General features: G+C 40.5%; 1 protein-coding gene and 1 long non-coding RNA gene across 5 annotated transcripts in view; one reads left to right on the top strand and one right to left on the bottom strand.

Annotated features, from left to right (window-relative positions):
- Positions 1 to 21,200, top strand: part of RORA (RAR related orphan receptor A) — an 811,723-nt gene that overhangs the window by 582,661 nt on the left and 207,862 nt on the right. The gene's annotated exons all lie outside the window — the stretch shown is intronic.
- Positions 2,891 to 21,200, bottom strand: part of LOC148776454 (uncharacterized) — a 74,448-nt gene continuing 56,138 nt past the window's right edge. The window contains exons 2-3 of the long non-coding RNA XR_016038210.1: positions 5,003 to 5,124; positions 2,891 to 3,026 (exon numbers count right to left, since the gene is read on the bottom strand). This is a non-coding gene — a long non-coding RNA (uncharacterized LOC148776454). The remainder of the gene's footprint in view (positions 3,027 to 5,002; positions 5,125 to 21,200) is intronic.

Here is a 21,200-nt window from a genome sequence, read left to right as displayed (position 1 = left end):
AAGGTATAGCGTTTTTGGCAGAGAAAACAGAAGACCAGAAAGCACAGAGGTCTTTGAGAATATGGAATACTTGGGGAGCTATAAAGGCTGAGAAACCAGGTGCCTTTCTTCATTAAGTAACTTCCTTGCTGCCTTGGATTATGCATTCTTTTAGGAAAATGTTTATTGCTGGTGAAATGTATCAGTGAAGATTCCTGACTTTTTCCTTGCTTTATCTACTAGGCTGACCTTTCACACATACACACAAAATAGAGAATGACAAGTTTATACTCAGTTCCCACATCCCTTGGACTTCAATTCCCTGTGAATTGAATAAAAATTGTCCCTTACACATCATCATGTTGGCTCCGCTTCCTCCAGCTTCTGCAACACTGAAGATGTCAGGTTTGGTGGGATGGGATCAAGGTCAGCCTGCCTGCTTCCCTCCCATTACTGTAGGCTTTACTTCCCCTTAAGGAAAGCACTGCTGCTGAAGATCGTGTTCTCTATTACCTCTCTGCTGGCAGTTGTCCTTGCGAAAGGGAACAATAAAGAAGAGTTGTATTTTAGATGCTTTTGAATAGAATGGGAAATTGTTATTCAAATGCTGTTTGATGCCCAGAGTGCACATTACTTTTTCCCGTGTTCTAGTTTGTTTTTTTTTGTTTTGTTTTTTTCATAAAATGTATGCTTTCCCCAGCCACCCACCCTCCTCATGTCTCCTAATGAGCACAATTCCCACATCTGGACAGGACAGCCCTCTCTGCAAGGTCCTTCCTGTCTCTCTGACCTCCCTGGCTTTCCTCCTGGACAAAAAGCAGATCAGCTAGTGGAACAGCATCGAGAGTGTCACAGCATGTTCTATGTACTGTGGGAAATCAGTGAATGGAGCCCGCTTAGCTTCTGGAATATAATTCTGATCTAAACAAACTTGGGTAAGAAGCACATGGGCCTAATTTATGGAATCGGCTCTATTTGGAAAACTACTGGTAACTGTTAAAATGTCACCAGTAATTTTCACTGGGGGCAAAACCAAAATATTCTGCAGATAAGAGGGAAACTCGAAAGTTTCTAACACTGCTATAGAAAATGTTAGACATTGGTGCTACAGTTCTCTGCTTCTCCTTATGATCACCTTTTTATGCACAAATCATGTGCCCAGGCGTTCTTGGTGAAAATGAGTTTGAGAAATGAATGCTTTAAATCTTAATGTTAGCCTCATTTTCTAAGGAAGGAGTGAACTAACTCAAATTCTATACATAAAACTTTTGGTCTAGAGTTTGGATCTAAGCCTTTTGATATTCCTGACTTTTTTCCTGACATAACAGACACAGTGACATATCTCACTTGGGAGGAGAACAAAGAAAGACATAAGATAGTTGGTGTATTGTTTAGACTCAAATCTCAGGAAGTGGAGTAGAATAATTTATCTACAAGCTTAAGCTAAAGAAAGAAAAACAGTGTGTCTTATAGATAAAATTAAATAGATAAATTCCATTTAAATTTTAAAATTAGCTATAAAGAATACAATCACAATAGTAATTATTTTTTTTTTAATATAGGCAAATAAGGAATTCCCTGGTGGTCCAGTGGCTAAGATTATATGCTTCCAAAGCAGGGGGCCTGGGTTTCATCCCTGGTCAGGGAACTAGATCCCAGGTGCCACAATTAAGACCCAGTGCAAAATAAATTTTTTAAAAATTTTTTAATAAATAAAATTTTTAAAATATAGGCAAATATATTTTGGGGATAGACAAAGTCTTTATGGACATATAAACAAAGGCAGAAACTATAAATAAAAGAATCCTATATTTGATTCTATCCCCTTAAATAAAATAAAAATTTTTAACTTGCACATGTAAAAATAATAATCCAAAAAAGCAATAACCCAAACAAAGACACTTGAGAGTCCCTTGGATGGCAAGGAGATCAAGCCAATTAATCATAAAGGAAATCAGTCCTGAATATTCATTGGAAGGGATGATGCTGCAGCTAAAGCTCCAATAATTTGGCCACCTGATGTGAAGAACTGAGTCATTTGATAAGACTCTGATGCTGGGAAAGATTGAAGGCAGGAGGAGAAGGGGACGACAGAGGATGAGATGGTTGGATGTTATCACCAACTCAATGGACACGAGTTTGAGCAAACTCCGGGAGTTGGTGACGGACCGGGAAGCCTGGCATGCTGCAGTCCATGGGGTCGCAAAGAGTCGGACACAACTGAGCAACTGAACTGAAACAAAATTTAGAAAAATAAACAATATATGATTAACTTTGCAGAATTATAAATTGGTAAGTAATACTACAATACAAAAGTAAGCAGAAATTATGAACAGGTAACTAGTGAAAGAGGAATATAAAAATCAACAATCTTAGACAAAGCAATTTCATAAGTAAACAAACATATAAATTAAGAGGAGATACCTTTTTAGCCAACTGAGTATCAATTTCTTTTTGATGATGATGTTCTGTGTACTATACTCTAGGAATTATAAATTGATGAACATTTTTCCACAGGATATCTTAATGATATATATTCATTTCTTTTTAAAAGTTAGGCTTTCAAGAACTTTCTTTTTTTAAAAAAAAATCATACATTAATAAAGATACATGTAACAAGGATACTTAGAGTAGAATTATTTTTAATAACAAAAAAAGGAATTGGCATAAAGGACTATGATTATTAATAAGTGGTTGAGTTAATAGGATTTTAATTTTCTCCTTAAATCTTTAAAAACCTGTCCAGATATTCTACAGTAAGTGTACATTACTGTTATGCTTTTAAATGATGATGGATCTCAAGAAAATACTGGAAGGCTTTCCCAGTGGCATATCAAACAGGGGCAGGTGATGAGAGTGGCTGGCCCTGGGGAAGGAATATTTTATCACTGACATTGTTTAGAATTGTCAGCCCATGGTAAAAATCAAAAGCAAGCCAGCATCTAGCTGGGCTCTTTGTTTTCAAATCATCCCCGACATGCAGTGCTGGTCTGCTGCTCCTATGGCATTCTCCCCTCCTTGGTATAGGACTGTGGCTGCTGACACTTCTGGAAAGAAAGAAGAAGGACAACACATCAATTTCAGTAGGTCAAGTATGTAAAAAATCACTTGAGATCGATACTTTTACCAGTTCTACAATAAAATACATAATCATTTCATGAGTACGAACACAGGAGCTTTTTCCAGCTTGCCTGGGTGATCCGACTTCAGGAGTGGAGTGGCACCACGTTCACGTTGTCGCCTTTCATGTTCTGCGTGCGTGCAGAATCCCACAGGAGCCTCATTTGTCCCGTCAGACAGGAACTTCACAGGGGAGAGTTGTTGGCTGACTGAGAGGTACAACTCCGCATTTCCATCCCGGAGGAACCGTGAATGAGATGCTATACAATATGAATGGCTATCCCCCTAGGCACTCTATAAATTTATCATAAAGCACTGGATTTTGCAATAACAAAAATAACCATGAAATTGGAACAAAGTGTAAAAATGAGAAATTGATGTCTCTTCAGGGTCACCCTAGACCCCAGATTGTACTGAGCAGAAGATCTGGTTGCATTAACACAAAACCAAGCCTTATTTGTTTCAGGGCAGGTGGAAACTCTACAGTGTGTGAGTGGCTCTGAACTTTCTAGTGTTGGGGAGCAGAAAGTTAAATAGGAGCCCACCAGTTTTTCTAGAAGGAGGGACAACTCTGCATGTTTAGGCATGAGGACAGATAGTTAGATGATACCTTGTTTGCTTTTAATATCCACTGTGTAACAGATCCGTAGAAAGGATCCAATTTGGGGTTTTTGCTGTGATTAGGAGATTGGGGTGAAGGCAGGCCTCATTTGGGCAGCCGTATAGGACACAGAGCATCTAACTTGGAGTTCTTTGGTGTTTTTTCTTTTTTTGATTGAACTGGGTCTTCGTTGCTGAAGATGGGTCTTCTCGAGTTGTAGTGAGCTAGGGCTCCTCTTCATTGTGGTACACAAACTTCTTTCCTTGTGTTGATTTCTCTTGCTATGGAGAACAGGCCCTAGGCTCACTGGCTTCAGTGGTAGAAGCATGCAGGCTCAGTAGTTGTGGCACATGGGCTTAGTTCCTCTGAGGCATGCAGAATCTTTCCAGACCAGGTATAAAACCCATGTCCCCTGAATTGGCAGGAGGATTCTTACCCACTGTAGGGAAGTCCCTAGGCTGGTGGTTTTTGGAAAAGCAGTATGTTGGGGTTTATGTAGCTCTGTAGATATTTGTTGTTGCAACTGGCGTGGCATTTAGTTATCTTTTAAGGAGGTCCTAACTAGAGGTAAAATTTGTGATTCAGAAATTGCTCAAAATCCTACAAAAAGGAATCCATCCCAGCTGGAGTTGTGTTTCATTCATTGTAGCTCAGAAATCTCTCCCCCTGTTTATCATCTCAGCCAGTCAAGAGTGAAATGTGAGCATAAGTCTCCTTTTAGACATCAGACCCTCACTTTTTGTCCCCTGTAAAACCATTTAGAGCTTCAGGAAACAGTTTCTCTGTTTCCCAGATTAAATGCAGACATTGTTTCTCTATAGTATCAGTTTAAGGAAAGGACCATCTCACACTCATTGATTTAAAAATGATTAGAAGACTGTCATGCAGAGTGAAGTAAGTCAAAAAGAGAAAAACAAATATTGTATAGTGTCACATAGATGTGGAATATAGAGAAATGGTAGATGAACTTATTTGCAAAGCAGAAAGAGACAGGTATAGAGAACAAATGCATGGGCACCAGAGAGGAAAGCAGGCGATGGGGTGGGGGATGAATTGGGAGATTGGGATTGACATGTATACACTATTGATACTATGTGTAAAATAGATAACTAACGAGAACCTACAGTATAGCCCAGGGAATGCTACTCAGTGCTCTGTGGTGACCTAAATGGGAAGGAAATCCAAAAGAGAGGGGATATATGTATACATATAGCTGATTCACCGTGCTGAAAAGCAGAAACTAACACAATATTGTGAAGTAACTATACTCTAATAAAAATTTATATTAAAAAGAAAACCTACCAAAAAAATGATCAGAAGAATTGCTACTGTGTCCTTCAAAATATAAATGCCTCCGAGGCCATCTCCAGTTTAGGAAAATCAGGTCCTTTGCTTTTGCTCTTGCTTCCCCTCAGCATTTTCTCCTGCAGCACAAATAATGCATTTAGTCATTTTGGGACAGCGGTTTAATACATTAATGATTGTGGGGGCTGTTTCTGGAATCTTGGCTCTGCAAATGTAGCCTGGTGAGAGGGTCAGTGGCAGTGAGCGAGGGTCCTGAAAAGTGAGGATTTTAGGAAGCCAGGATGCACTGCCGTGAAAGCACGGCCATCCCCCGTCATTAAAATAGATGAGGAATCTGTGCTCTGTAGCCTGTCAGAGACACACGTGGCCTTGAGGTGGGCGAAAGGCAGGGAGAAGGGAAAGTGAAAGAGGCATTAAAATGATACAAAACCAGAGAAATGTGGGCCTCCTGTTCCTCATCTTCTGGAATTAGGAAGTTAATAGCTAATACAAGCCAGCCGCTTGAGAGGATTTGGCTAATAGGTAACTGAATTTTTCTGGAATGTCCTTTTTTTGTTTGTTTATAAGTCAGCCTAAGTGGAAAGGAAGTAGAACTCTCATCAGTGAATCAGATGGTGGGCAGGGCCGGCTGGGGGTGCCGATTCCCCCTGGATCGTGTACATATCACTCTATTCCTTGGCTCTACTTCCAGAGCAGGTTAAATGAATTGTTCCCATTAGCGAGCAGATAGGACAGTTCCTTTAGATGAAGATTCTGTACTTTGAATGTCACTGTGAGGAGAAGGTAGTCCTCACAGAAAAGTTGACAGTGCCACTTGTGGCGGGATTTGACTGTCATTGTTCCAACTATATCAAATGATGACTTACTGGAAGCCTCAGAGTTTCAGCATAATATATAATAGTAATAAGACTCACGTCAGCTTAGAAGTGCTGTCGGATTTCTCTGCAGCTTGGTACTTTATCTGAGACATGGTGGTCGTAGAAGAAGTAGCACTTTGTACCAGACGCTGTCTGAGGCTGATTCATTCTGCTGTGGATGTTCCTTACTGAGTCACATTCACTCTGATTAGTCACTTTCCTTTCATTTGCTCAAACTAAAATCCTGAAAGTTTACCTGCTTCTTTAGTATGTTTTTTATAGCCATATGGAAATCACCCTTCAGTAAGTGATACCAAGCATGACTAGTGGGGAAAAAATAGTAACAGTCAGGAAGATGTTAAATTGGCTGAAAGGTTCCTGATGTCTAAGTTTAAAGCCGCGTGACATATTGACATCCCACAGTGGCAACAGGAAAATGGCTTGTTTTATTTGTTCTGCAACTTTGAAAATTGAGGCACAGGCTTGATTGGTATAAATAAAGAACACTCAGATCAGGTATGTTCATCATATAACAATTGCAGGAATTATTTGGAATATTTAGATCATGTATAAGAATCTTTTAAAATACAAAATAAAACCAAAGATGTTTGTAGGGAAAGTATATAAGCAGGAAGAAGTCCCTGTTGTGTATATTCTTTGATGGCCCTAAAAAAAGTCAATAGGCCCTCAAGTGACCAACAATGCAAAAGGAATGTGCTGAGGGCTGGGCTAATTTAACATAACCTGCATTTTTCAATGCCCTCCTCCCAAACACTTTCTGTTCTTGAAGTTCATGGTCGTGAAGAGCAGTCATTGGACTTCCCTGGGGAGAAGAAATGACCTCCAGGAGCATGAATGGGACTGATGTGAAATGAATGACCAGAATGGAATTTGGGCCACTGGTTGCGGCTTGGGCTGATATTCCCATATTGTAGGCATCTCCTCCTAAGGACCATTGAGTACAGGGATCATTGCTGTCTTGCTGTATCCCCATCACCTAACTTAGTACCTGACAACATGGTCTGGGAGAGAACAATCATCCAGTCAGCCAGGTTGTGTAGATAACAAGTCTGAAGCTTCATACTTCAGCAAATTCCATTTTGAGCTGAAAGATCTGTTTGTCCATATGTTGTCTATTTATTAGATGTTCAAATAGTTTCACATTTTCATTTGGTTCTGGGACCAAATAAGTGACAGTTCTGAAATCAGAGATAACAAAGCTATGTCACTGGATATGGGTTGATTTCTGAGCTCATAAAGGCCTTGAGAGTGCTGTTTTAATATTGTGGGTTGGAAGGGCAGAGAGCAGAGCAGAGGCCTGTATGTGGCAGAGTGGATCCCCATGCATTTGGATAATAAAATATCTGAGGGGTCCCATCTCTCCCCCTCGCAGCAAGGAGGGCCCCAGAGACTTGGGCAAGGCTCCTCCATCTTGTTCACAGATACAGGGAGTAGAACAAGGGGCACCCGCTTATGCATGAGTAAGCAATCTAAACTCTGGTTAAGCCAATCCTAACTGTACAGAATGAGGGAGGACAGTCAGACTGTAAAGCCAGAAAGCCTAGTCGTGAAAAAGTTAGCACTGGTATGGATGATGGGAGAACACAGGGAGCTCCTGGAGCCAGGATTCAGATGTGTGTCTCTGACGCCGTTTGCTGGATGCTTTTTGGCTTTTCATGTGGACACGGGAGGAGCCCTTAAAGGATTCAACCAGACGAAGGAATAATTGCATGGACCACTGAAAACATCACATGGCTGAGCTCTGGCCCCAGCTCTACCGCACAGAGACCAGTTGACCTTGAACATGCCCCTCCATTTTTCTGACACTATTTTCTCTCAGAAAAAAATGGTCTAACAATATCCTCACTACTTACTTCACAGAGGGAGGTGAGGGAATCAGAAGATGGGTGGAAAATCTGCTGTCCAGTGTACACGAGTGAATACATTGTTACAACAGCAAACTGCAAGTTGCCCTTGAATAATCTTCAAATGAGTTTTTAAAAATGTAGGACTCAGAAAAGAAAAAAAAGAGAAAAAATCCTCATGGAGATTGCTCCATCCTGTTAAATGAGGATCAGATTGCTATTCTAGATGATGAACTGAAATTACCTGCAGAGAGGCACACAGAACAGACTTGTGGTCCAAAGGAGGAGGAGGAGGTGGGGGAGGGATGGGTTGGGAGTTTGGCATTAGCAGATACAAACTATTACATATAGAGTGGATAAACAACAAGGTCCTACTGTATAGCACAGGGAACTATAGTCAATATCTTATAATAAACCATAACAGAAAAGAATATGAAAAAAGAACACACACATATATATGAATTGCTTTGCTGTATAGCAGAAATTAACACAACATTGTAAATCAAGTATACTTCAATAAAATAAATTTTTAAAAAAGATATCCCACTCGCACAGACGAAGGGACCATGTTGAGGTCCCCACCAAGGTTAAACAAAGCTCAGGCTCAGTTGTGCTTCCTGCTTGTCAGCCTCTTGCTTCACAAACTTGTGCCATTTCCACTTGATGTCTTCATGCTGAAGGGAGGTGAAAGGGACTCAGTGACATCTGCAGAGATCAAGCCCTGAGCCTTTGGAGTGGGAGCACTGACTCTAAGACCCTAGACTACCAGAGAACTAACCCTAAGGAGTATCAAATAGTGAGAATTCACACAAACAAAACCACTTCAATACAAGACCCAGCATCACCCAACCACATGCACCCTGTACAGGACTCCTCATCTAATCTAAACAATAAAGAAAACAAAAATACAAACCAAATCATCAGCAGACAGGATTACCATCTCACTCAGCCTTACCCATCAGAGGAAAAACAAACAAAAACTCAGCACAAATTTCACCCTATACAAAGCTTACACAAACCACTAGACCAACCTTATGAGGATAGAAACCAAAAGGAAGAAAGAATTCAAACTTGAAGCCTGGGAAAAGGAGACCTCAAATACAGTAAGTTAAAAAAAAATAATGAAAAGGCAGAGAAATACTACACAAATGAAGGAACAAACTAGAAACACAGAAGTCCAAATAAATGAAGAGGAAATAGTCAAACTACCTGAAAAATAATTCAGAATAATGATAGTAAAGATGATCAAAAACCTTGAAAACAAAATGGAGAAAATACAAGAATCAATTAACAAAGACCTAGAAGAATTATAGAATAAACAGAGACAACACAGTTACTAAAATTGAAAATATTCCAAAAGGAATCAACAGCAGAATATCTGAAGGAGAAGAACAAATCAGTGAGCTGGAAGATAAAATGGAGGAAATACCTTCTGAAGAGCAGAATAAAGTAAAAAGAATGAAAAGAACTGAGAATAGTCTCAGAGACCTCTGGGACAATATCAAATGCACCAACATTCGAATTATAGGGGTCCCAGAAGAAGAAGAGAAAAAGAAAGGATATGAGAAAATTTTTGAAGAGATTATAGTTGAAAATTTCCCCAACATGGAAAAGGAAATAGTCAATCAAGTCTAAGAGGCACAAAGAGTCCCATACAGGATAAACCCAAGGAGAAACATGCCAAGACACATACTAATAAAACTAACAAAGACTAAACACAAAGAAAGAATATTAAAAACAGCAAGGGAAAAGCAACAAGTAACATACAAGGGAAACCCAATACACTTAACAGCTGATCTTTAGCAGAAACTGCAGGCCATAAGGGAATGGCAGGATATATTTAAAGTACTGAAAGAGAAAAATCTACAACCAAGATTACTGTATCTGGAAAGGATTTCATTCAAAATTGATGGAGAAGTAAAAAGCTTTTCAGAAAAGCAGAAGTTAAGAGAATTCATTACCACCAAACCAGCTTTACAACAAATATTAAAGGGACTTACATAGTCAAGAAATAGAAAAGAAGAAAAAAGATCTACAAAATCAACACCAAACAATTAAGAAAATGGCAATAGGAACATATATCTCAATAATCACTTTAAATATAAATAGATTAAATGCTCCAACCAAAAGACACAGACTGGCTGAATGGATACAAAAACAAGACCCATATATATTCTGTCTACAAGAAACTCACTTCAGACCTAAAGAAACATTTAAACTTTAATTGAGAGGATGGAAAAATATAGTCCATGCAAATGGGAAGCAAAAGAAAGCTGAAGTAGCAATCCTCATATCAGACAAATAGACCTTAAAATAAAGAAGGTTACAAGAGATAAGGAAGGACACTACATAATGATCAAGGCATCAATCTAAGAGGAAGACATAACAATTGTAAATATCTATGCACCCAACATAGGAGCACCTCAATACATAAGACAAACATTAACAGACGTAAAAGGAGAACCTGACAGTAACACAATAATAGTAGGAGACTTTAACTCCCCACTCACACCAATGGACAGATCATCAAAACAGAAAATTAATAAGGAAACACAATCTTAAATGACACATTAGATGAGATGGATCTCATTGATATCTTCAGGACATTCCATCCAAAGGCAGAAGAATACACCTTCTTCTCAAGTGCACATGGAACATTCCCCAGGATAGACCACGTCTTGGGTCACAAATCAAACCGCAGTAAATTTAAGAAAATTGAAATCATATCAAGCATCTTTTCTGACCACAACGCTATGAGACTAGGTATCAATTACAAGGAAAAAAACTGTAAGAAACACAGACACATGGAGATTAAACAACATGTTTCTAAATAACCAACAGGTTACTGAAGAAATCAAAAGGGAAATAAAAAAATTTCTAGAAACAAAATGACAATGAAAACACGACAACTCAAAACCTATCAGTTCAGTTCAATTCAGTCGCTCAGTCATGTCCGACTCTTTGCGACCCCATGAATCACACCACGCTAGGCCTCCCTGTCCATCACCAACTCCCGGAGTTCACTCAAACTCATGTCCATCGAGTCAGTGATGCCATCCAGCCATCTCATTCTCTGTCATCCCCTTCTCCTCCCACCCCCAATCCCTCCCAGCATCAGACTCTTTTCCAGTGAGTCAACTCGTCACATGAGGTGGCCAAAGTATTGGAGTTTCAGCTTTAGCATCACTTTAGCATCAGTCCCTCCAATGAACACCCAGGGTTGATCTCCTTTAGAATGGACTGGTTGGATCTCCTTGCAGTCCAAGGGACTCCCAAGAGTCTTCTCCAGCACCACAGTTCAAAAGCATCAATTCTTCGGTGCTCAGCTTTCTTCACAGTCCAACTCTCACATCCATACATGACCACGGGAAAAACCATAGCCTTGACTAGACGGACCTTGGTTGGCAAAGTAATGGGATGCAGCAAAAGCAGTTCTAAGAGGGAAGTTTATAGCAATACAAGCCTACCTCAAGAAACAAGAAAAGCATCACATAGACAACCTAACTTTACACCTAAAACAAGTGGAAAAAGAACAAAAACAAAACAAAAAACAAAATTAGCAGAAGGAAAGAAATCATAAAGATCCAAGCAGAAATAAATGAAAAAGAAAGAAACAAGAGTAAAGATTAATAAAACTAAAAGCTGGTTCTTTGAGAAGATAGACAAAATTGACAAACCTTTAGCCAGACTCATCAAGAAAAATGAGAAAAGAATCAATCCAATTTGGTTAGATTAGAAATTAGAAACAAAAAAGGAGAGGTTACAACAGACAATACAGCAATGCAAAGGATTATAATAGACTATTATGAATGACTATATGGCAATAAAATGGATAACCTGGAAGAAATGGACAGATTCTTAGAAAAGTTCAATCTTCCAAGACTGAACCACGAAGAAATAGAAATTATGAGCAACCCCATTACAAGCACTGAAATTGAATCTGTGATGAAAAATCTCCCAGAAAACAAAAGCCCAGGACCAGATGGCTTCACAGGAGAATTCTATCAAACATTTAGAGAACAGCTAATGCCTATCCTTCTAAAACTCTGTCAAAAAATTGCAGAGGAAGGAAGACTTCCAAACTCATTCTACGAGGCCACCATTACCCTGACACCAAAACCAGACAAAGACAAACCAAAAAAAGGAAACTACAGGCCAATATCACTGATGAACACAGATGCAAAAATCCTTACCAAAATTTTAGCAAACAGAATTCAGCAACACATCAAAGAGCTCATACACCATGATCAAGTTGGGTTTATTCCAGGAATGCAAAGATTCTTCAATATATGCAAATCAATCAGTGTGATACACCATATTTACAAATTGAAAGATAAAAATCATATGATGATCTCAATAGATGCAGAAAAAAGCCTTTGACAAAATTCAGCACCCATTTATGATTAAAACTCTTCAAAAAATGGGCATAGAAGGAACCTACCTCAACATAGTAAAGGCCATATATGATAAGCCTAGAGCAAACATTATTCTCAATGGTGAAAAACTGAAAGCATTTCCCCTAAGATCAGGACCAAGACAAGGGTGTCCACTTTCACCACTATTATTCAACATAGTTCTGGAAGTTCTAGCTACAGCAATCAGAGAAGAAAAATAAAAGGATCCAGATCGGAAAAGAAGTAAAGCTCTCACTGTTTGCAGATGACATGATACTGTACATAGAAGACCCTAAAGATAGTATCAGAAAATTATTAGAACTAATCAGTGAATTTAGCAAAGTTGCAGGATACAAAATTAATACACAGAAATCACTTGCATTTCTATACACTAACAATGAAAAATCGGAAAGAGAAATTAAGGAATCAATCCCGTTCACTGTTGCAACAAAAATAATTATTTATCTAGGAATAAACTTACCTAAGGAGACAAAAGAACTGTACACAGAAAATTATAAGACACTAATAAAAGAAATCAAAGATGACATAAATGGAGAAATATTCCATAATCCTGGCTAGGAAGAATCAATATTGTGAAAATGATTATACTACCAAATGCAATCTACAGATTCCATGCGATCCCTATCAAATTACCAATGGCATTTTTCACAGAACTAGAACAAAAAATTTCACAATTCGTATGGAAACACAAAAGACCCCGAATAGCCAAAGCAGTCTTGAGAAAGAAGAATAGAGCAGGAGGAATCAACCTTCCTGACTTCAGATTATACTACAAAGCCACAGACATCAAGGCACTATGGTACTGGCAGAGAAACAGAAAAATAGACCAATGGAACAAGATAGAAAGCCCAGAAATAAACCCATGCACCTATGGGTACCTTGTTTTTGACAAAGGAGGCAACAATATACAATGGGCAAAAACAGCCTCTTTAATAAATGGTGCTGGGAAAACTGAACAGCTACATGTAAAGCAATGAAATTAGAACACTTCCTAACACCATATACAAAGATAAATTCAAAATGGATTAAAGACCTAAATGTAAGACCAGAAAATATATAACTCTTAGAGTAAAACATAGGCAGAACACTCAATGACATAAATCAAAGCAAGATCCTCTATGACCCACCTCCTAGAGTAACGGAAATAAAAACAAAAGTAAGCAAGTGGGACCTGATTAAACTTAAAAGCTTTTGCACAGAAAAGGAAACTATAAGCCAGGTGAAAAGACAACTCTCAGAATGGGAGAAAATAATAGTAAATGAAACAACTGACAAAGGATTAATTTCCAAAATATACAAGCAGCTCATACAACTCAATGCCAGAAAAGCAAACAACTCAATCAAAAAGTGGGAACAAGACCTAAACAGACATTTCCCCAAAGAAGACATACAGATGACCAACAAACACATGAAAAGATGCTCAACATTGCTCATTATTAGAGAAACGCACATCAAAATTATGATGAAATATTGCCTCACACCAGTCAGAATGGCCATCATCAAAAAGTCTACAAACAATAAATGCTGAAGAGGATGTGAAGAAAAGGGGACACTCTTGCACTTTTGGTGGGAATGTAAATTGATACAGCCACTATGGAAGACAGTATGGAGATTCCTTAGAAAGCTAGGAATAAAACCACCATATGGCCTGGCAATCCCACTCCTAGGCATATACCCTGAGGAAACCAAAATTGAAAAAGGCACATATATTCCATTGTTCATTGCAGCACAATTTGCAATAGCTAGAACATGGAAGCAACCTAGATGTCCATCAACAGATGAATGGATAAAGAAGTTGTGGTCCATATACACAATAGAATATTCAGTTCAGTTCAGTTCAGTTGCTCAGTCGTGTCCGACTCTCCGCGACCCCATGAATCACAGCACGCCAGGCCTCCCTGTCCATCACCAACTCCCGGAGGACACTCAAACTCATGTCCACAGAGTCGGTGATGCCATCCAGCCATCTCATTCTCCGTCGTCCCCTTCTCCTCCTGCCCCCAACCTTTCCCAGCATCAGAGTCTTTTCCAGTGAGTCAACTCGTCGCATGAGGTGGCCAAAGTATTGCAGTTTCAGCTTTAGCATCAGTCCCTCCAATGAACATCCAGGATTGATCTCCTTCAGAATAGACTGGTTGGATCTCCTTGCAGTATAAGGGACTCTCAAGAGTCTTCTCCAACACCACAGTTCAAAAGCATCGATTCTTCGGCGATCAGCCTTCTTCACAGTCCAACTCTCACATCCATACATGACCACGGGAAAAACCATTGCCTTGACTAGACGGACCTTGGTTGGCAAAGTAATGTCTCTGCTTTTTAATATACTATCAAGGTTGGTCATAACTTTCCTTCCAAGGAGCAAGCGTCTTTTAATTTCATGGCTGCAATCAGCATCCGCAGTGATTTTGGAGCCCAAAAAAATAAAGTCTGACACTGTTTCCACTGTTTTTCCATCTATTTCCCATGAAGTGATGGGACCAGATGCCATGATCTTTGTTTTCTGAATGTTGAGCTTCAAGCCCACCTTTTCACTCTCCTCTTTCACTTTCATCAAGAGGCTTTTGAGTTCCTCTTCACTTTCTGCCATAAGGGTAGTGTCATCTGCATATCTGAGGTTATTGATATTTCTCCCAGCAATCTTGATTCCAGCTTGTGCTTCTTCCAGCCCAGCGTTCCTCATGATGTACTCTGCATATAAGTTAAATAAGCAAGGTGACAATATACAACCTTGACGTACACCTTTTCCTATTTGGAACCAGTCTGTTGTTCCATGTCCAGTTCTAACTGTTGCTTCCTGACCTGCATACAGGTTTCTCAGCCATAAAAACGAATGCCTTTGAATCAGGTCTGATTCAAAGGTGGGTGAACCTAGAACCTATTATACAGAGTGAAGTGAGTCAGAAAGAGAAAGATAAATATTGTATTCTAACACATATATGCAGAATCTAGAAGAATGCTACTGAAGAACTTATATACAGGGCAGCAGTAGAGAAACAGGCATAGGGAATAGGCTTATAGACATGGGGAGAGGGGAGGAGAGGGTGAGATGTATGGAAAAAGTAACATGGAAACTTACATTATCATATGTAAAATAGCTAGCCAACAGAAATTTGCTGTATGGCTAAGGAAACTCAAACAGGATCTCTGTATCAACCTAAAGGGGTGGGATGGGGCAGGAGATGGGAGGAAGGTTCTAAAGGGAGGGGATATATGTATACCTATGGCTGATTCATGTTGAGGTTTGACAGAAAACAACAAAATTATGTAAAGCATTTATCCTTCAGTTACAAAAATAAATAAAAAGAAAAAGAAATTACCTACAGAGAGGCTGAACTGCAAGTTGGAGACAGCCGTTTACCTTAAAAGAACCACTTAATAGGGTTGCCAGGATTTCTCAGGTTTTTTGTTTAGGATCATCAACCAAGAGACTTCTGATTCTATTTAGGTCTGTGTGTAGTTTAGCTGGCCAGCTTTGAAGGGTGGGCTGCTATCATATGCCACCAATGGGACTCATCCAACCAAGAAAATGTGGCCTGCTGAGAGCAAAGGGATGGTGGGGCTCAAAGTCAGGTCTCCTGGTTTATGTTCTACTGAGTGCTTCCTTCATGTGGTTTAATGCATTCCAATATTCCCTCATCAACCAATGAGGGTATGTTCCTACAATGTATCATGGTTGAGAATGTCATGATTGGAAAAACTAAGACCTCATTGTAAATGAGAATTAAAGAGGAGGAACAAAAGTGATGACATGTTCCTTTTCATAAGAACATAAATGAATAACTCAGTAAATAAGTAAATATTATGTAGGTATCTGCTCTCCAAAGCGTGAAAACTGCTCTAGTAACACACTCTACCTGTTGAGGAAATATGACTGCTACATATCCACCTGCACAGGCAAAGTAACTCACAAACTCTGTGTGAGGGAGAAAGAGCCACTGTTTAAAGTTTTCCATCAATAAGGACTGTTTTATTATGGACACTCACTGGAAAAGACTCTGATGCTGGGAAGGATTGGGGGTGGGAGGAGACGGGGACGACCGAGAATGAGATGGCTGGATGGCATCACCGACTCAATGGACATGAGTTTGAGTGAACTCCGGGAGTTGGTGATGGACAGGGAGGCCTGGCGTGCTGTGATTCATGGGGTCGCAAAGAGTCGGACACTACTGAGCGACTGAACTGAACTGATTATGGACACTTCAAACATGCATAAACAAAGGCAACAGTGCAATGAACTCTGATATACCCAACACTCAGATTCAACACTTAAGATTTGCCACACTTGCTTTATCTGTCCCTTTTTTCTTTGCTGAAGCATTTTAAATCAAATTTCAGACATTGTATCATATCTTCCCTACATATTTCATGTTCAGTAGCAACTAAATGCCTGGTGCACTCACATTCCCCCTTGTTTCCTTTTCAAGGCCACTCAGAAAGGTTTTGTGATATTTTGTTGTGTTTTCTGGACCTGCTGTGTGGCGCAAACTGGTTTTTCCCTTTCTGTACTATTCCCATAGACATGCCCTGGACCATATGGTCCAGGAAGGTATGAATCAAGAAGTGAGGCTGCATTATTTAAGAATGCCCCCAAACTCATATATAAAATAATAATAATACAAGGGTTTAAACTTAGGGATATACAAATATAAAACAGAGCTATCTTTTCTTTAACCAGTTAAATAGTGTGATTTTATTTTCTTTCCTGTTTTTATTTTTTATCAGCAAATACTTTACAATGTTGCATTGGTTTCTGCTGCACAACAGTGGGAATCAGCCATAACCGCACATTTTCCCCCTCCCTCCTAAGCTCACTTGCTCCTCGCCATCCCACCCTTCTAGGTCATCACAGAGTACCAGGCTGGGCTCCCTGTGTTAAATAGCTGCTTCCCAAAACAGAACTATCTTAGGGGGAAAAAAAAAAAACTAAGTTGGGCAAAGAGTCTTTTGCCAAGTTGCTATTTCTTCTTGATCCCAGCATAATTCAGTGGTAGTAGCATCCTGGCTTTTATTTTTAAGTCACTTTGAATAGAAGGGAGATTGTTAAACCCAGCCTCTAAGCTGTTGTATCTGAGGACCCTGAGTACTGAAACCATTGCTTCCACAATAGCTCCCTCCATCTCGGCAGTGGGAGAGTTAAACTGTTAGCCACACAAACCCTTACTTCTTGCTGTAGCATATGGCTAAGTGGGAATTTTTCTGTAGGTTCTTTATTATCCCACAGCCAATGTGAGATTAGCTTTACAAGTTGGGTTATAACCTTTACAGCTTCTATGTCGGGATCCGTTAACAAGATCATAAAGATCTTGCTAACAGATGAGGCCGACGTGCCCCATGTTCGGCTCCGGTAATGACCAAATTGATTTTATCAGAGGTGTTTAAAAGGGCCATTTTAACTTTGCTATTGATTGCCTGACCTCTGCTGTGGGTGCTGGGGTCGGTGTGTGTTCTCTCCCCATCTCACTGTATGGAGCCTTCCGGTTTCTCCTCACCTGCACAAACCTTTCCTGTGCTTTTAAACCATCTCATTTAGCACTTGTCTCACCATCTGTATTCCCCTTGGGCCCTCTGCACATTTCTGGAGGACTACGCTTTGGGGTCACAGTCAGTAAACTAGACACATGGCTTTTGGGAGCCATCTTCATTGACTGAACAAATTTTCTCAAGCTCCTCCTTTGTGCCAAGGACCATTCTAAGCACTTAAAAGCACAGAGGTAAATAAAGAATACGAAGTTCCTGCCTGTAAGAGCTGACATTGTTGGAAAGGCACCCGACAATCATCTGATATACTGTCAGAAGAGAAATACTGTGAAGAAAAGTAAAAGTAAAGTGAAGGATGGGACAGGGAACACAATTCTGGATGAGCTGGTCAGGGGGCATCCTGGGAGGAAGTGGCCTGTGAGCGGAGATAGGAGTGGTTGTGACGGAGGGATCAGGAGGAAAACTGAACCAGGCAGGGGGAGTCATAAACATAAAGGACTTAGGACCAGAGCAAGCTCAGTGCTTTAAAGAAAACTCCAAGAAGGCCAGTGTAGAGGAGTGACCTAGGCCAGGCAGAGGGCAGAGGATGTGAGGTGGAGAACCAGGTGGGCTGGGTCCTGGAAGACCTTATGAGCCATGGAGGGAATTTGAGCAGGAGACCGACGTGCTCTTATTCATAGCTGAAAAATTCAGTCTGGCCTTAGTGACACTTCTCAGTGATGCTGGTGGTACTGCTGAGGTGTCTTGTGCGTCTGTGGGCAGACTCAGAGGCTACTGACCTGAGCACTGTGCTCTATTCTGCTTCTCATTGGTCGGTTGACTTGGAACCCATCACCTAAAAGCTCTCAGCCCCTAAAGTTTCTGAGTCCTTATCCAGGGAGAGATACAGTTTCTTGAAACTCTTCTGGATCTAACCTTTGGTTGTTCTAAACTGTAAATAAGAGTTACTTCATAATCAGATGCATTTTTTAGGATAAAGCCTAAAAACTGCTGTAGCAAAGAGACCCAAGAACACAGTGGCATCTGTGAGGAAGAGATTTGCTTCTCTCATCTGTGGGGTTTGAGCCAATGGAGGCTGCTAGGGATGCCCAGCTCATGAGCTCCAGGGCCCTGCCTCCAAAGATGGCCCTTCCCCCATGGTTGGAGTTGGGTCATGGTCTCATGCAGGTTCCAATCCATGGGAAGAGAGAGAGAGGACATCTGGGCAAGCAGCTTCCTTCATTTCCTTTTAAGTGACATGGGAGTTACATATCCAGTTCTTAGGGAGAACCTAGGATGGTGGCCGTGCCCAGCCCAAAGGGACTCTGGGAAATGCAATCTCTAACTGGCCCTCTGTTTGCCCATCTGAAATGCACCTGCTGTGGAAGATGGCAGAATGGGTTTGAAGGGGTAGCAGAAAACTGCCCTATCTTGTTTTAGAAAAATCCAGCAAATTGTCATGATTTCTTAAACTCTTAAAATTTTGTGGACCTTTGTATTAATTCCTGGAGCTGCTGTAACCAATTGCCACAAACTGGGTGGCTTAAAACAGCAGAAATGTATTCTGTCACAGTTAGGGTTGCTCAAAGTCCAAAATCAGCAGGGTCATGCTCCCTCTGAAGGCTCTAGGAAGAATTTCTGGAAGCTTCTGTTCTAGCTTCTGGTTGTTACTGGCAATCCTTAGCGTGCTTTGCCTTGTAGCTACATCACTCCCATCTCTGCCTCCATCTTCACAAGACCTTCTCTGTGTGTCTTCTGAGTCTCTGGATCAAAATCCCCCTTTCTCTTTTTTTTAAAAATTATTTATTTGGCTACACTGGGTCTTAGTTGTGGATCTTCAATCTTCTTTGCAGTGTGTGGAATCTAGTTTCCTGACCAGGGATATGACCCAGGCCCCCCTGCATTGTGACTGTAGAGTCTTAACCATGGGACCACCAGGGAAGTCCTCTCCTTTCTCTTATAAAGACAGCAGTCACTAGATTGAAGGCCCACCTTAATCCAATATGACCTCATCTTGATTACATCTGTGTAAAGACCCAATTTCCAAATATGGTCAAGTCCTAATACGTGAATGTGACCCTATCTTCTTGGGAGATATAACTCAAGTCATTACAACCTTCTTAAGACTCGGGGGGGAAAAAGATGGAAGAAAGAGGGGAGGAAGGCTGGGTAAACAATTTAGCAGAGAAGAGCTGCGTTAACTGAGATCAAACAAATTATAACAAAGTGTATCAGTCTCAAAAAGAACCCGTAGTTTATTCTGAAGCTCTGTGCCAACTTAATGCCTCAATCCAAGGTCATATAGGCCCTTTTTCCTTTCCTCTTCTATGGGGTCATTCCAATGCATTGGTGTAAGATACCTAGTTTGCTGCTGCTGCTGCTGCTGCTGCTAAGTCACTTTAGTCGTGTCCGACTCTGTGCGACCCCATAGACGGCAGCCCACTAGGCTCCCCCGTCCCTGGGATCCTCCAGGCAAAAACACTGGAGTGGGTTGCCATTTCCTTCTCCAATGTGTGAAAGTGAAAAGTGAAAGTGAAGTCGCTCAGTCGTGTCCGACTCGTAGCGACCCCACGGACTGCAGCCTACCAGGCTCCTCCATCCATGGGATTTTCCAGGCAAGAGTACTGGAGTGGCTTGCCATTGCCTTCTCTTTAGGTAAAGGAATTCAGGAACCATCAACAACTCTCAGCTTTGTGGTGTGTATACTATTGTTGATCATAGAAGCCCCACAAAGAAGATATTCTTACCTTCACCCCACAGATATTGAAACTGAAGCTCAGACTAAGAAACTTGCCTAAAGTGAAATGCCTTCACTGATGATGCTGAAGCCAGGCTTGCAGCCTGGGTGGGTCCTTCTGTTGTCAAAGATCGATCACATTGCATGGTGTTTGAATCCCAGAGACTCTCAGGGCCTCTTATCTTGAGGAATTTGTGAACAGTGTCTGAGGTCACACCTGCTCTGCAGAGATCTCCACAAACCTATGGGGGCCTGAGTGTTGGAATGTGCTAACAGCACAGTCAGATACCCTTGATCATCAGGATAAACACAATCTCTATTAAGTAACTAAAGGATGCTTGTTTGCCCAGGAGTCAAGATTTGTTCAATGTCAGAGTCCAAGTTTCTCACTGCATTCTAGAACATTATGTAAAGTACATTGAACTTAAAAAGTGTTATTTTTCAGAACTTCATCAGCATATTGACTGGTGATTTGATTACTACTTTACAAAGTCCAAATGACCCTTTAAAAAATAAATTTATTTATTTATTTATTTGGCTGTGTTGGGGTTTAGTTGCTCCTCATCCTGTGGGCTCTTAGTTCCTTGACCAAGCATCAACATACCCTCCCCTGCATTGCAAGGTGGATTCTTAACCATTGGATCACCAGGGAAGTCCCTCAGTTGACCTTGAACAACATGAGTTTAAACTGCAGGTCCACTGCAGGTGGATAGTTTTCAAATAGTAAAGGCTGCAGTATTCTGCAGTCTGGTGTTGGGTGAAACCACAGAGGTGGAGGAAGCATAGATAAGGAGGGCTAACAGGGCCAACTGTAAGTTATATGTGGTTTAACCCTAAGTTGTTCAAGGGTCAGCTGTACTATGA

This window comes from Moschus berezovskii, chromosome 9 (assembly GCF_049115385.1).
Source record: "Moschus berezovskii isolate FMDL1 chromosome 9, NW_MosBer_1.0, whole genome shotgun sequence".
NCBI classification, from domain to species: domain Eukaryota; kingdom Metazoa; phylum Chordata; class Mammalia; order Artiodactyla; family Moschidae; genus Moschus; species Moschus berezovskii.
This window is presented reverse-complemented; position numbering and strand designations above follow the sequence as displayed.